This window comes from Anopheles coustani (genome assembly GCF_943734705.1).
Source record: "Anopheles coustani chromosome X unlocalized genomic scaffold, idAnoCousDA_361_x.2 X_unloc_41, whole genome shotgun sequence".
NCBI classification, from domain to species: domain Eukaryota; kingdom Metazoa; phylum Arthropoda; class Insecta; order Diptera; family Culicidae; genus Anopheles; species Anopheles coustani.
In genome coordinates, this window is record NW_026525150.1 from 230,001 (window position 1) to 246,089 (window position 16,089).

Here is a 16,089-nt window from a genome sequence, read left to right on the forward strand (position 1 = left end):
CTATTTGACTCTCTATTCAGAGTGCTTTTCAACTTTCCCTCACGGTACTTGTTTACTATCGGTCTCATGGTTGTATTTAGCTTTAGAAGGAGTTTACCTCCCACTTAGTGCTGCACTATCAAGCAACACGACTCCATGGCACGCTCGGTCCATCATCCAACGGGCGCTGTTCTACGGGCCTATCACCCTCTATGGGTTCTGAGCCACATTCAAGTTGGACTTGAAAAGCGCTAAGATGACGGATAGTGAGACGCACCAGTACACGGAATCGGATAGACGGACTGGCCGCCACCCCTACGTGCTGAGCTTCTCCCGTTTCGCTCGCAGCTACTCAGGGAATCCCGGTTGGTTTCTTTTCCTCCCCTTATTAATATGCTTAAATTCAGGGGGTTGTCACACATGAACTGAGGCTTATGTACCTTGCGGTTGTTATCGTCACATCTGGCTTGCGACTACTTTGTTTCAATGTCCAATATGTACCGTTGGACTCGGTTAACGGGCTGTTAGCCCGCGTGTGGTTTAACTCACTGATACCTTCCATTGCCCATACGCTAGTTTGTTTGTGTTCCTTTGGTCAACTTCCATACTTGAATCATTTGTGCTACCGCTGCTGCTTCGACGCTACTTTGACATCTTCGCTTCTATTTAAATAAATAAATAAGCTGAAGCTAGACATCAGTAAACACCACCACAGACACCACAAGCACGCCTTCTCCTCGTACTTCCGCCTCACGCGGGAACACGGACGCTCTAAATACTTCGAATTCCAATGCCAGTATATTGTAAACCACGGGTTCTTTAATGCTAGCGGGTCGTCGCGACCCTAGTTAACATCATGGTGCACGTCTCGTGACGGGTGTCACGGCGTAGTTAAATGTATGCGATACATTTCTCAAATATAAGCGCTCAGTCATCTGTACATCATGGTAGGTTCCCACGACGTGCAATATGCGTTCAACTTATCAATGTTCATGTGTCCTGCAGTTCACATTATGACGCGCAGTTAGCTGCGGTCTTCATCGATCCATGAGCCGAGTGATCCACTGCCGAGGGTGACTAACTTGCGTAAGCCGCCGCTGTGCGCGTATACCCGTTCCCCGTAGGGAGGAGCAAGCCGCCGCTTAGAGACGAAGCATAAAGTGTCCTCATTCCACATAGGGCAAGCTGGATGAATCCATTTTACCCAGGACGGCCGAAGCGGCGTGGACCAGGGGAGAACTGAACCTTATACTTCACACCACAGTAAGTCTACGTGTCCTCTTCCACATAGGGCAAGCTAGAACTAACTATCTTACCCAGGACTGCCGAAGCAGCGTGGACCAGGGGAGGAACACACTTTTCATGGAAACGTAAGGCATCCATGACTGCCATAACGTAAGCCGCCGCTGTGCGCGTATACCCGTTCCCCGTAGGGAGGAGCAAGCCGCCGCTTAGAGACGAAGCATAAAGTGTCCTCATTCCACATAGGGCAAGCTGGATGAATCCATTTTACCCAGGACGGCCGAAGCGGCGTGGACCAGGGGAGAACTGAACTTTATACTTCACACCACAGTAAGTCTACGTGTCCTCTTCCACATAGGGCAAGCTAGAACTAACTATCTTACCCAGGACTGCCGAAGCAGCGTGGACCAGGGGAGGAACACACTTTTCATAGAAACGTAAGGCATCCATGACTGCCATAGTGCGTAAGCCGCCGCTGTGCGCGTAAACCCGTTCCCCGTAGGGAGGAGTCAAGCCGCCGCTTAGAGACGAAGTATGAAGTGTCCTCTTCCACATAGGGCAAGCTAGAATGAACTATCTTACCCAGGACCGCCGAAGCAGCGTGGACCAGGGGAGAACTGAACTTTATACTTCACACCACAGTATTGAGTAATGTGCCCTCTTCCACATAGGGCAAGCTGGAATGTTCCATTTTACCAAGGACGGCCGAAGCGGCGTGGACCAGTGGAGGACTACACAATCATGAGGTTTGATATCGACTTGTGTGTTTCAATAGGATACCGATGGTATGGTTTGAACCGATTTGATTTAGCCATTCTGAAGTCATCACTTGGTTGAAGCGCTGAACTAGGGAGGCATCGTTTACATATATATTGGTTTTCGCATGCTCTACTAGGTTAATGTCATGAGGTTGGCTATCGAGCATGCCCAAGTGATGACTTGATTGTGTGCTTGCTTGAATTCTTCACATTTCATACCATCGGTTAGTTGTCGAATCATTCCTCGATCATAACCTTCGTTCTTGGTTCATGTATGCTCTCTTCCACATAGGGCAAGCTAGAATTAACTATCTTACCCAGGACCGCCGAAGCAGCGTGGACCAGGGGAGAACTATACTTTGTCTTGTATGCCCTCTTCCACATAGGGCAAGCTAGAACTAACTATCTTACCCAGGACCGCCGAAGCAGCGTGGACCAGTGGAGGACTATACTTTGTTCATAACACCACAGTATTGAGTAATGTGCCCTCTTCCACATAGGGCAAGCTAGAATGAACTATCTTACCCAGGACCGCCGGAGCAGTGTGGACCAGTGGAGGACTACACAATCATGAGGTTTGATATCGACTTGTGTGTTTCAATAGGGTACCGATGGTATGTTTTGAACCGATTTGATTTAGCCATTCTGAAGTCATCACTTGGTTGAAGCGCTGAACTAGGGAGGGGCATCGTTTACATATATATTGGTTTTCGCATGCTCTACTAGGTTAATGTCATAGGGTTGGCTATCGAGCATGCCCAAGTGATGACTTGATTGTGTGCTTGCTTGAATTCTTCACATTTCATACCATCGGTTAGTTGTCGAATCATTCCTCGATCATAACCTTCGTTCTTGGTTCATGTATGCTCTCTTCCACATAGGGCAAGCTAGAATTAACTATCTTACCCAGGACCGCCGAAGCAGCGTGGACCAGGGGAGAACTATACTTTGTCTTGTATGCCCTCTTCCACATAGGGCAAGCTAGAACTAACTATCTTACCCAGGACCGCCGAAGCAGCGTGGACCAGTGGAGGACTATACTTTGTTCATAACACCACAGTATTGAGTAATGTGCCCTCTTCCACATAGGGCAAGCTAGAATGAACTATCTTACCCAGGACCGCCGGAGCAGTGTGGACCAGTGGAGGACTACACAATCATGAGGTTTGATATCGACTTGTGTGTTTCAATAGGGTACCGATGGTATGTTTTGAACCGATTTGATTTAGCCATTCTGAAGTCATCACTTGGTTGAAGCGCTGAACTAGGGAGGGGCATCGTTTACATATATATTGGTTTTCGCATGCTCTACTAGGTTAATGTCATAGGGTTGGCTATCGAGCATGCCCAAGTGATGACTTGATTGTGTGCTTGCTTGAATTCTTCACATTTCATACCATCGGTTAGTTGTCGAATCATTCCTCGATCATAACCTTCGTTCTTGGTTCATGTATGCTCTCTTCCACATAGGGCAAGCTAGAATTAACTATCTTACCCAGGACCGCCGAAGCAGCGTGGACCAGGGGAGAACTATACTTTGTCTTGTATGCCCTCTTCCACATAGGGCAAGCTAGAACTAACTATCTTACCCAGGACCGCCGAAGCAGCGTGGACCAGTGGAGGACTATACTTTGTTCATTACACCACAGTATTAAGTATGGTGTCCTCTTCCACATAGGGCAAGCTAGAACTAACTATCTTACCCAGGACCGCCGAAGCAGTGTGGACCAGGGGAGGACTATACATTATACTTCACACACTAGCCATACTGAAGTCATCACTTGGTTGAAGCGCTGAACTACGGCGGGGTAATCGTTTACAGGTTATAATCATATAGCTGCATGCTCATTAGTAGATAATGGAATATTGTATGGCAATATGAGCATGCCCAAGTGATGACTTTGTATCAAGCTCAACAGGTAGGGTATTGAGTCCTCTTCCACATAGGGCAAGCTAGAATGAACTATCTTACCCAGGACCGCCGGAGCAGCGTGGACCAGTGGAGGACTCTATACTTTATACTTCACACCACAGTATTGAGTACGACTTGCATAAAGCCCCTAATGAGAACCACGAGGGCTCTCTCAATGTAGAACCACGAGGGCTCTAGTACCGATTCTCTCGGTACGGCTTGGTCCGTGTTCCTTTATGCTTGTACTCTAAGTATTAAGTATTGTGTCCTCTTCCACATAGGGCAAGCTAGAACTAACTATCTTACCCAGGACCGCCGAAGCAGTGTGGACCAGGGGAGGACTATACTTTATACTTCACACACTAGCCATACTGAAGTCATCACTTGGTGGGGGTGAACTACGGCGGTATCTATCGTTTTGGTTCGGTCTATATAGGGTCGCTTGCATGCTCATTCGAATATAATGTAATTGTGTATGGCAATATGAGCATGCCCAAGTGATGACTTTGTTTCAAGCTCAACAGGTAGGGTATTGAGTCCTCTTCCACATAGGGCAAGCTAGAATGAACTATCTTACCCAGGACCGCCGGAGCAGCGTGGACCAGTGGAGGACTCTATACTTTATACTTCACACCACAGTATTGAGTACTTCTTGCATAAAGCCCCTAATGAGAACCACGAGGGCTCTCTCAATGTAGAACCACAAGGGCTCTAGTACCGATTCTCTCGGTACGGCTTGGTCCGTGTTCCTTTATGCTTGTACTCTTAGAAAGTCTCAACCCGGAGGTCTTGACTTTGATTGTCATAGTTGGACTACGACGGGGCATCCGACCATTGCTGATCGAACACCCCTGATTCACCATCTTTCGGGTAGGCGGTACGCGTACCTCCGGACGCGGAAGTCTCAACCCGGAGGTCTTGACTTTGATTGTCATAGTTGGACTACGACGGGGTATCCGACTCATCGAATACCCCAGAAGCACACCATCTTTCGGGTAGGCGGTACGCGTACCTCCGGACGCGGAAGTCTCAACCCGGAGGTCTTGACTTTGATTGTCATAGTTGGACTACGACGGGGTATCCGACTCATCGAATACCCCAGAAGCACACCATCTTTCGGGTAGGCGGTACGCGTACCTCCGGACGCGGAAAGTCTCAACCCGGAGGTCTTGACTTTGGTTGTCATAGTTGGACTATGACGGGGCATCCGACCATTGCTGATCGAACACCCCTGTTACACCATCTTTCGGATAGGCGGTGCGCGACACCACCGACGCGGAAAGTCTCAACCCGGAGGTCTTGACTTTGTATTGTTGGATAGTCCTCTTCCACTATAGGGCAAGCTGGAAATATTCCATTTTACCCAGGACTGCCGAGGCAGCGTGGACCAGGGGAGAACTTCACGGAATCTTCAGGCATCCATGATTGCCATAGTGCGTAAGCCGCCGCTGTGCGCGTCAACTCGTTCCCCGTGAGGAGGAGTCTAGCCGCCGCTAAAAGACGAAGCATTAAGTGTCCTCATTCCACTATAGGGCAAGCTAGAATTAACTATCTTACCCAGGACCGCCGAAGCAGCGTGGACCAGGCGAGGACTATACTTTATACTTCACACCACAGTATTGAGTACGACTTGCATAAAGCCCCTAATGAGAACCACGAGGGCTCTCTCAATGTAGAACCACGAGGGCTCTAGTACCGATTCTCTCGGTACGGCTTGGTCCGTGTTCCTTTATGCTTGTACTCGCGGAAAGTCTCAACCCGGAGGTCTTGACTTTGATTGTCATAGTTGGACTACGACGGGGCATCCGACCATTGCTGACCGAACACCCCTGATTCATCATCTTTCGGATAGGAGGTGCGCCCACCTCCGACGCGGAAGTCTCAACCCGGAGGTTCGGACTTAGAGTTTTTCCCATTTAAAAGTTTTTCTCTTAGCCATACTGAAGTCATCACTTGGTGAACGATTGAACTAGGGCGGGTTAATCGTTTATAGGTATCATGTGGTTTGCATGCTCTCTTAGGTTAAGGTCATGTGGTTGGCTATCGAGCATGCCCAAGTGATGACTTTGTTTCACGCTTGCTTGATTTCTTCATGATTCCCTGTTATATAGTGTAATCATTCGAGAACAGGGAATCTTTGGTTTTGCTCAACAGGTATTGGATGTCAACTTGGTATCTAGATCGCATTAAGTATCAACCCTTAGGTTCGGACTTGTATAGTGACATCTTGTTACGGTCTTGAGTCTCAACCCGCAGGTTCGGACTACTTAGTGTTTGATCGAATATAATATGGCAACTTGTGCCTAAGTCTCAACCCGCAGGTTCGGACTTCTGTTTATTTGGCCAATGTATGTATAAGGCAACTTGTGCCTAAGTCTCAACCCGCAGGTTCGGACTTGTGTATTTGTTCGAAGTCATGTATAAGGCAACGTGTGCCTAAGTCTCAACCCGCAGGTTCGGACTTGTTAGTGTTTCGTCAACTTTCATATGGCAACTTGTGCCTAAGTCTCAACCCGCAGGTTCGGACTTGTGTATTTGTTCGAAGTCATGTATAAGGCAACTTGTGCCTAAGTCTCAACCCGCAGGTTCGGACTTGTGTATTTGTTCGAAGTCATGTATAAGGCAACGTGTGCCTAAGTCTCAACCCGCAGGTTCGGACTTGTTAGTGTTTCGTCAACTTTCATATGGCAACTTGTGCCTGAGTCTCAACCCGCAGGTTCGGACTTCTATAGTGTTTCGTCAATTATCATATGGCAACTTGTGCCGAAGTCTCAACCCGCAGGTTCGGACTTCTGGAAGGATCACTTGGCCACTAATGATCCTTCCGCAGGTTCACCTACGGAAACCTTGTTACGACTTTTACTTCCTCTAAATCATCAAGTTCGGTCAACTTCGATAAAGCAGACGCGGTTCACGAGGATCCAGCGAACGATCATCTCCAAAGACCTCACTAAATAATCCATCGGTAGTAGCGACGGGCGGTGTGTACAAAGGGCAGGGACGTATTCAACGCTGGCTGATGACCAGCACTTACTAGAAGTTCCGAGTTCATATGGACCATTGCAATCCATAATCCCTACTAAGTGAGTATTTGAGTGATTTCCCGTTCCTCTCGGAATAGGAGACACGCTGCTACCCACATTGTAGCACGCGTGTAGCCCAGAACATCTAAGGGCATCACGGACCTGTTATCGCTCGATCTCATTTTGCTAAACACAAATTGTCCTGCTAAGCAGCGTACCGTAAGTGCACTTGCGCACACGAACAGCGAAGGTGTCAGGTCATACTCCACCGAAAGGTCCTAACCCGTTCCAATCGGCATCGACGCATTAACGCTGACTGCGTTCTAGTTAGCATATGTGAGTCACGTTCGTTATCGGAATTAACCAGACAAATCAATCCACGAACTAAGAACGGCCATGCACCACTACCCTTAAATTTGAGAAAGAGCTATTAATCTGTCTCACCTCCATAAGTTCGGACCTGGTAAGTTTTCCCGTGTTGAGTCAAATTGAACCGCAAGCTCCATTTCATTGTGGTGCCCTTCCGTCAATTCCTTTAAGTTTCAACTTTGCAACCATACTTCCCCCGGAACCTGACTTTGGTTTCCCGGAAGCTACTGAGAGCACCTGGTTGTAGCGTCTCCCAATTGCTAGTTGGCATCGTTTACGGTTAGAACTAGGGCGGTATCTAATCGCCTTCGATCCTCTAACTTTCGTTCTTGATTAAAGAAAGCATCCTTGACAAATGCCTTCGCTTTAGTTAGTCTTACGACGGTCTACGAATTTCACCTCTCGCGCCGTAATACTAGTGTCCCCAACTACTTCTGTTAATCATTACCTCCGGTCTGAGTACAAACCAATGAAAGATTAGACCAAGGTCGTATTCCATTATTCCATGCAAGATTATTCTAGGGCGTTTGGGCACCCTGCTTTAAGCACTCTAATTTGTTCAAGGTAAACGTGAGCGGTCGAGCTCTATGTTACACTTGCACCCGTTGAAGGGCACACCATGACACAGACTTGGTGCCCTACCACACCATTGAGTCGCAACCAGATTCCGACTTGGCCCACCGACCACGGGTTGACCGGGTCGGCGGAGCCGGACTGTGTTGGACAAGTATCAACTTCGAACGTTTTACCGCAACAATTTTAATATACGCTAGTGGAGCTGGAATTACCGCGGCTGCTGGCACCAGACTTGCCCTCCACTTGATCCTCGTAGAAGGATTTATGCTCTACTCATTCCAATTATGAAACATCATTAAAGAGTTTCATATTGTTATTTCTCGTCACTACCTCCCCGTCCCGGGATTGGGTAATTTACGCGCCTGCTGCCTTCCTTGGATGTGGTAGCCATTTCTCAGGCTCCCTCTCCGGAATCGAACCCTGATTCCCCGTTACCCGTTGCAACCATGGTAGTCCTCTATACTACCATCCATAGTTGATAGGGCAGATATTTGCGAGATCTGTCGTCGGTGCGAGACCATACGATCAGCATCATTATCCAGACTTCAACTCAATGACACGGAGAACCCGCGATTGGTTTGACTAATAAGTGCACCAGTTCCCGCGAGGGTCCTGGCATGTTGCATGTATTAGCTCTAGATTTTCCACAGTTATCCAAGTAACTAGGTTGATGATCTCGTAAATTATAGCTGTTATACTGAGCCTTATGCGGTTTCACATTAAATCTGTTTGTACTTAGACATGCATGGCTTAACCTTTGAGACGAGCGTATATTACTGGTAGGATCAACCAGAATTCCGACTTTGCGTTCGAATGTTCATTGTCCCATTGCACCCGGAGGAGCAAACACCACGTTCTATATGTTGTCAAGTCCGGTAGCACACGGGAGGCGAGCCCCCGTGCGAACCTCATTGCCCTCGTATCACACACACCCGATGCACCGGACAGGCACTTGAGCGGCATTCGACTCCGCTAAGCGCTCGTGCGCCCGATTGTGCATGCGCTGACGGGGCCTTCATACCCCTACCACAGCGACCTTATGCCAAACTTCCATGAATACTTAGGTGAGCTGACAAGGGCCTTCATTTCCCTACCATCAACTAAAGGACACGCTAGGCGCGTCCGATCATTGCAACTGCGGGGCTTTCATACCCCAATCACCACAGTACGCAATTCACCAGAGTTTAATCACAACCCCCCCGGACATGGCACACTATTAACTTGCAACAAAACTTAGTGTGTGCCGGGCACATCGGTTCCACAAAATCATTCCCGATGTACCCCAATTGGGGTTGTGAACGCATCCATGGTCCTCTGACACACCCAACCAAGCGTGGATACTACATACCTCAAACACCCAGTACACTAACAGACAAATCAATATATGGTTGCTTTCCCCCAGACATTTGCCAATCACTTGGCACCCGGACGGGAACTCGCTCCTGATTGCGCCAATGCCACCCATTTGCCAAGAGCGAGTTCTGTATGTAGATTTCATTTGGAAAGACAACCGTGTACTGGATATTCTATCCGACGATTACAGATGACGAGTACGAGACTCGACTACACTCACGGATAATACATTTTGGGTCGAGATTGCTTTCGGGGTTTTCGATTGGTCTTGCGCTTGTAAACGTATAACTTTGACTTGTGGTAACTTCGGTATGTTAGTCGATCACGTGGATGTGAACTGGTTAGGGTGAGCAATATGTTCACTTGCACTCTGGGTAGGAATAGGTGAGCGCTATAGGTTAAGATCATTGTATGGTTCCATCGTGATGACTTTCGCTAGATAGTAGGATGTTTGGATAGTTATAACGTTTTTGGCCATTTGTTCATAGTGTTCAGTCCATTGAGGAATTCGATTGGTCTTTGCTTCACACACGTGGTCGATCACTTGGATGTGAACTAGGGTGAGAATAAGGTGTTCACTAGTGCTCTTAGGTTTTGGATCAGTACTGAGCACTTGATTGGTTTCGCATAATATGTATCCATAGTGATGACTCTTTCCAGCTTAAGATTTCGTTACCGGTTTCGAATCCTCCCCACGTTCGCTTTTACTTGGTTAGGTTTTCGAGTGTAGATTTGAAAGCAATCTCATGTATGTATCCCATCTGATATAAGCCACTGACAGTTCATGTCACCTCGTTCAACTCTCGCTGGGTCACAGAAGTATGTTACTGCGCCCATTATCCCTACTCGGATAGGTTCGGTTCGTTCGTTTTATACTACGGTGAGTAAACTCAATTTGTGCATCGCATAGCCATGGAAAGCAAGCTTTCGCGGGCCTCTTCGACTGTTTTGATACGAGCTGTGCCCGTGATGCTTGTCATCCCAGGATACTAGACCCCTTTGGACGACCGCATGACCATCAGAAAGTAAATTCCACGTTCGATTTGGGGTGTGAACCCCGAACATAAAGTCTTTGTGTAGAACCACGAGGGCTCTATAGTACCGATTCTCTCGGTACGCTTGGTCCGTGTTCCTTTATGTTCGTACTCTTGTGAATAAGATTCACGTTCGTTTTGGGATATTTGCTACTGTCACCGTTTGAGTACTATGGGGCTTGAACCCCTAACATAAAGTCTTTGTGTAGAACCACGAGGGTTCTATAGTACCGATTCTCTCGGTACGCTTGGTCCGTGTTCCTTTATGTTCGTACTCTTGTGTGTATAATATTCATGTTCGGTTTGGGATATTTGCTACTTTCACCAGGGTCCCGTTCTTCATACAAGTCTGCCTTGCTAATGTGGTAACTTTATAGTGTAGTTCTGACATCCCAATTTTGGGACTTAGCCGATTTTTCGTATATTTCCATATGACCCATAGGGTCCCTTTTTTCATACAAGCTTGCCTAGGGCGATCGGTCAAAACTTGTCTTACTATTCGATTGGTCTTCGCAGTTTCACCCTAGGCAATTCGCCTAGGTCTGTCTTCTTGAGGAGGCCAAAACCCGAAATAAGGAGGTCTGGCCGACCCTGAAACCTCCCCTGTCTTAACTACACTAACCCGATTTTTCAGGGTCCTCACCGTCATACAACTTTCCCTAGGTCACTTATACTCTTGACTTAGGCCATCTGACTTGGTCCGTGTTTCTTCCTAGGGTTCACCTAGGTACTTTGCCTTGCTTGATGTGGTAACTTTTTAGTGTAGTTCTGACATCCCAATTTTGGGACTTAGCCGATTTTTCATGAATTTCCATATGACCCTAAGGGTCCCTTTCTTCATACAAGCTTGCCTAGGGCGATCGGTCAAAACTTGTCTTACTATTCGATTGGTCTTCGCAGTTTCACCCTAGGCAATTCGCCTAGGTCTGTCTTCTTGAGGAGGCCAAAACCCGAAATAAGGAGGTCCAGCCGACCCTGAAACCTCCCCTGTCTTAACTACACTAACCCGATTTTTCAGGGTCCTCAGCGCCATACAACTTTGCCTAGGTCACTTATACTCTTGACTTAGGCCATCTGACTTGGTCCGTGTTTCTTCCTAGGGTTCACCTAGGTACTTTGCCTTGCTTGATGTGGTAACTTTATAGTGTAGTTCTGACATCCCAATTTTGGGACTTAGCCGATTTTTCATGAATTTCCATATGACCCTAAGGGTCCCTTTCTTCATACAAGCTTGCCTAGGGCGATCGGTCAAAACTTGTCTTACTATTCGATTGGTCTTCGCACTTTCACCCTAGGCAGTTTGCCTAGGTCTGTCTTCTTGAGGAGGCCAAAACCCGAAATAAGGAGGTTCAGCCGACCCAGAAACCTCCCCTGTCTGAACTACACTAACCCGATTTTTCAGGGTCCTCAGCGCCATACAACTTTGCCTAGGTCACTTGTACTCTTGACTTAGGCCATCTGACTTGGTCCGTGTTTCTTCCTAGGGTTCACCTAGGTACTTTGCCTTGCTTGATGTGGTAACTTTTTAGTGTAGTTCAGACATCCCAATTTTGGGACTTAGCCGATTTTTCATGTATTTCCATATGACCCATAGGGTCCCTTTCTTCATACAAGCTTGCCTAGGGCGATCGGTCAAAACTTGTCTTACTATTCGATTGGTCTTCGCACTTTCACCCTAGGCAGTTTGCCTAGGTCTGTCTTCTTGAGGAGGCCAAAACCCGAAATAAGGAGGTTCAGCCGACCTAGAAACCTCCCCTGTCAGAACTACACTAACCAGATTTTTCAGGGTCCTCACCGTCATACAACTTTGCCTAGGTCACTTGTACTCTTGACTTAGGCCATCTGACTTGGTCCGTGTTTCTTCTTAGGGTTCACCTAGGTACTTTGCCTTGCTTGATGTGGTAACTTTTTAGTGTAGTTCAGACATCCCAATTTTGGGACTTAGCCGATTTTTCATGTATTTCCATATGACCCATAGGGTCCCTTTCTTCATACAAGCTTGCCTAGGGCGATCGGTCAAAACTTGTCTTACTATTCGATTGGTCTTCGCACTTTCACCCTAGGCAGTTTGCCTAGGTGTAGCTTCTTGAGGAGGTCAAAACCCAAAATAAGGAGGTTCAGCCGACCCAAAAACCTCCCCTGTCTGAACTACACTAACCCGATTTTTCAGGGTCCTCAGCGCCATACAACTTTGCCTAGGTCACTTGTACTCTTGACTTAGGCCATCTGACTTGGTCCGTGTTTCTTCTTAGGGTTCACCTAGGTACTTTGCCTTGCTTGATGTGGTAACTTTTTAGTGTAGTTCAGACATCCCAATTTTGGGACTTAGCCGATTTTTCATGTATTTCCATATGACCCATAGGGTCCCTTTCTTCATACAAGCTTGCCTAGGGCGATCGGTCAAAACTTGTCTTACTATTCGATTGGTCTTCGCACTTTCACCCTAGGCAGTTTGCCTAGGTGTAGCTTCTTGAGGAGGTCAAAACCCAAAATAAGGAGGTTCAGCCGACCCAAAAACCTCCCCTGTCTAAACTACACTAACCAGATTTTTCAGGGTCCTCACCGTCATACAACTTTGCCTAGGTCACTTGCACTCTTGACTTAGGCCATCTGACTTGGTCCGTGTTTCTTCCTAGGGTTCACCTAGGTACTTTGCCTTGCTTGATGTGGTAACTTTTTAGTGTAGTTCAGACATCCCAATTTTGGGACTTAGCCGATTTTTCATGTATTTCCATATAACCCATAGGGTCCCTTTCTTCATACAAGCTTGCCTAGGGCGATCGGTCAAAACTTGTCTTACTATTCGATTGGTCTTCGCACTTTCACCCTAGGCAGTTTGCCTAGGTGTAGCTTCTTGAGGAGGTCAAAACCCAAAATAAGGAGGTTCAGCCGACCCAAAAACCTCCCCTGTCTAAACTACACTAACCAGATTTTTCAGGGTCCTCACCGTCATACAACTTTGCCTAGGTCACTTGTTCTCTTGACTTAGGCCATCTGACTTGGTCCGTGTTTCTTCCTAGGGTTCACCTAGGTACTTTGCCTTGCTTGGTGTGGTAACTTTTTAGTGTAGTTCTGACATCCTCATTTTGGGACTTAGCCGATTTTTCGTAAAATGCCATATGACCCATATGGGTCCTTTCCTTCATATAAGTTTGCCTTGCTTGGTGTGGTAACATTTGAGTGTAGTTCTGACATCATCATTTTGGGACTTAGCCGATTTTTCGTAAAATACCATATGACCCATCAGGGTCCTTTGCTTCATATAAGTTTGCCTTGCTTGGTGTGGTAACATTTGAGTGTAGTTCTGACATCCCCATTTTGGGACTTAGCCGATTTTTCGTAAAATACCATATGACCCATCAGGGTCCTTGCCTTCATATAAGTTTGCCTTGCTTGGTGTGGTAACATTTGAGTGTAGTTCTGACATCATCATTTTGGGACTTAGCCGATTTTTCGTAAAATACCATATGACCCATCAGGGTCCTTTGCTTCATATAAGTTTGCCTTGCTTGGTGTGGTAACATTTGAGTGTAGTTCTGACATCCTCATTTTGGGACTTAGCCGATTTTTCGTAAAATGCCATATGACCCATATGGGTCCTTGCCTTCATATAAGTTTGCCTTGCTTGGTGTGGTAACATTTGAGTGTAGTTCTGACATCATCATTTTGGGACTTAGCCGATTTTTCGTAAAATACCATATGACCCATCAGGGTCCTTTGCTTCATATAAGTTTGCCTTGCTTGGTGTGGTAACATTTGAGTGTAGTTCTGACATCCCCATTTTGGGACTTAGCCGATTTTTCGTAAAATACCATATGACCCATCAGGGTCCTTGCCTTCATATAAGTTTGCCTTGCTTGGTGTGGTAACATTTGAGTGTAGTTCTGACATCATCATTTTGGGACTTAGCCGATTTTTCGTAAAATACCATATGACCCATCAGGGTCCTTTGCTTCATATAAGTTTGCCTTGCTTGGTGTGGTAACATTTGAGTGTAGTTCTGACATCCTCATTTTGGGACTTAGCCGATTTTTCGTAAAATGCCATATGACCCATATGGGTCCTTGCCTTCATATAAGTTTGCCTTGCTTGGTGTGGTAACATTTGAGTGTAGTTCTGACATCATCATTTTGGGACTTAGCCGATTTTTCGTAAAATACCATATGACCCATCAGGGTCCTTTGCTTCATATAAGTTTGCCTTGCTTGGTGTGGTAACATTTGAGTGTAGTTCTGACATCCCCATTTTGGGACTTAGCCGATTTTTCGTAAAATACCATATGACCCATCAGGGTCCTTGCCTTCATATAAGTTTGCCTTGCTTGGTGTGGTAACATTTGAGTGTAGTTCTGACATCCCCATTTTGGGACTTAGCCGATTTTTCGTAAAATACCATATGACCCATCAGGGTCCTTGCCTTCATATAAGTTTGCCTTGCTTGGTGTGGTAACCTTTTAGTGTAGTTCTGACATCATCATTTTGGGACTTAGCCGATTTTTCGTAAAATACCATATGACCCATCAGGTTCCTTGCCTTCATATAAGTTTGCCTTGCTTGGTGTGGTAACATTTTAGTGTAGTTCTGACATCCCCATTTTGGGACTTAGCCGATTTTTCGTAAAATACCATATGACCCATCAGGGTCCTTTGCTTCATATAAGTTTGCCTTGCTTGGTGTGGTAACATTTGAGTGTAGTTCTGACATCATCATTTTGGGACTTAGCCGATTTTTCGTAAAATACCATATGACCCATCAGGGTCCTTTGCTTCATATAAGTTTGCCTTGCTTGGTGTGGTAACATTTGAGTGTAGTTCTGACATCCCCATTTTGGGACTTAGCCGATTTTTCGTAAAATACCATATGACCCATCAGGGTCCTTGCCTTCATATAAGTTTGCCTTGCTTGGTGTGGTAACATTTGAGTGTAGTTCTGACATCATCATTTTGGGACTTAGCCGATTTTTCGTAAAATACCATATGACCCATCAGGGTCCTTTGCTTCATATAAGTTTGCCTTGCTTGGTGTGGTAACATTTGAGTGTAGTTCTGACATCCTCATTTTGGGACTTAGCCGATTTTTCGTAAAATGCCATATGACCCATATGGGTCCTTGCCTTCATATAAGTTTGCCTTGCTTGGTGTGGTAACATTTGAGTGTAGTTCTGACATCATCATTTTGGGACTTAGCCGATTTTTCGTAAAATACCATATGACCCATCAGGGTCCTTTGCTTCATATAAGTTTGCCTTGCTTGGTGTGGTAACATTTGAGTGTAGTTCTGACATCCCCATTTTGGGACTTAGCCGATTTTTCGTAAAATACCATATGACCCATCAGGGTCCTTGCCTTCATATAAGTTTGCCTTGCTTGGTGTGGTAACATTTGAGTGTAGTTCTGACATCCCCATTTTGGGACTTAGCCGATTTTTCGTAAAATACCATATGACCCATCAGGGTCCTTGCCTTCATATAAGTTTGCCTTGCTTGGTGTGGTAACACATGAGTGTAGTTCTGACATCCCCATTTTGGGACTTAGCCGATTTTTCGACCAATACCATATGACCCATCAGGGTCCTTTGCTTCATATAAGTTTGCCTTGCTTGGTGTGGTAACATTTGAGTGTAGTTCTGACATCCCCATTTTGGGACTTAGCCGATTTTTCGATCCATCCTATATGACCCATCAGGGTCCTTTTTCTTCATATAAGTTTCCCAAGACTTAGTGCTTTTTACCTTTGGACACAAATATCACCCTTACGGGTTTCTTTGATCTTCTCTTTTTGTATTGACCAAATGTAGGTCTTGCCATGCCAAACATATAATTGTTCTACACCAAGTCTCTATCTC

General features: G+C 46.2%; 2 non-coding genes across 2 annotated transcripts in view; both read right to left on the bottom strand.

Moving 5' to 3' along the window:
• LOC131270599 (large subunit ribosomal RNA) overlaps positions 1–413 on the bottom strand; it is a 4,091-nt gene extending 3,678 nt beyond the window's left edge. The window contains exon 1 of the ribosomal RNA XR_009179648.1: positions 1–413. This exon is cut by the window's left edge and continues 3,678 nt beyond it. This is a non-coding gene — a ribosomal RNA (large subunit ribosomal RNA).
• A 487-nt stretch (positions 414–900) lies between these two features.
• Positions 901–1,055, bottom strand: LOC131270603 (5.8S ribosomal RNA). Its single transcript, XR_009179652.1, has one exon. It is a non-coding gene; the product is annotated as a 5.8S ribosomal RNA (ribosomal RNA).
• Between the last annotated feature and the right edge of the window lie 15,034 nt (positions 1,056–16,089).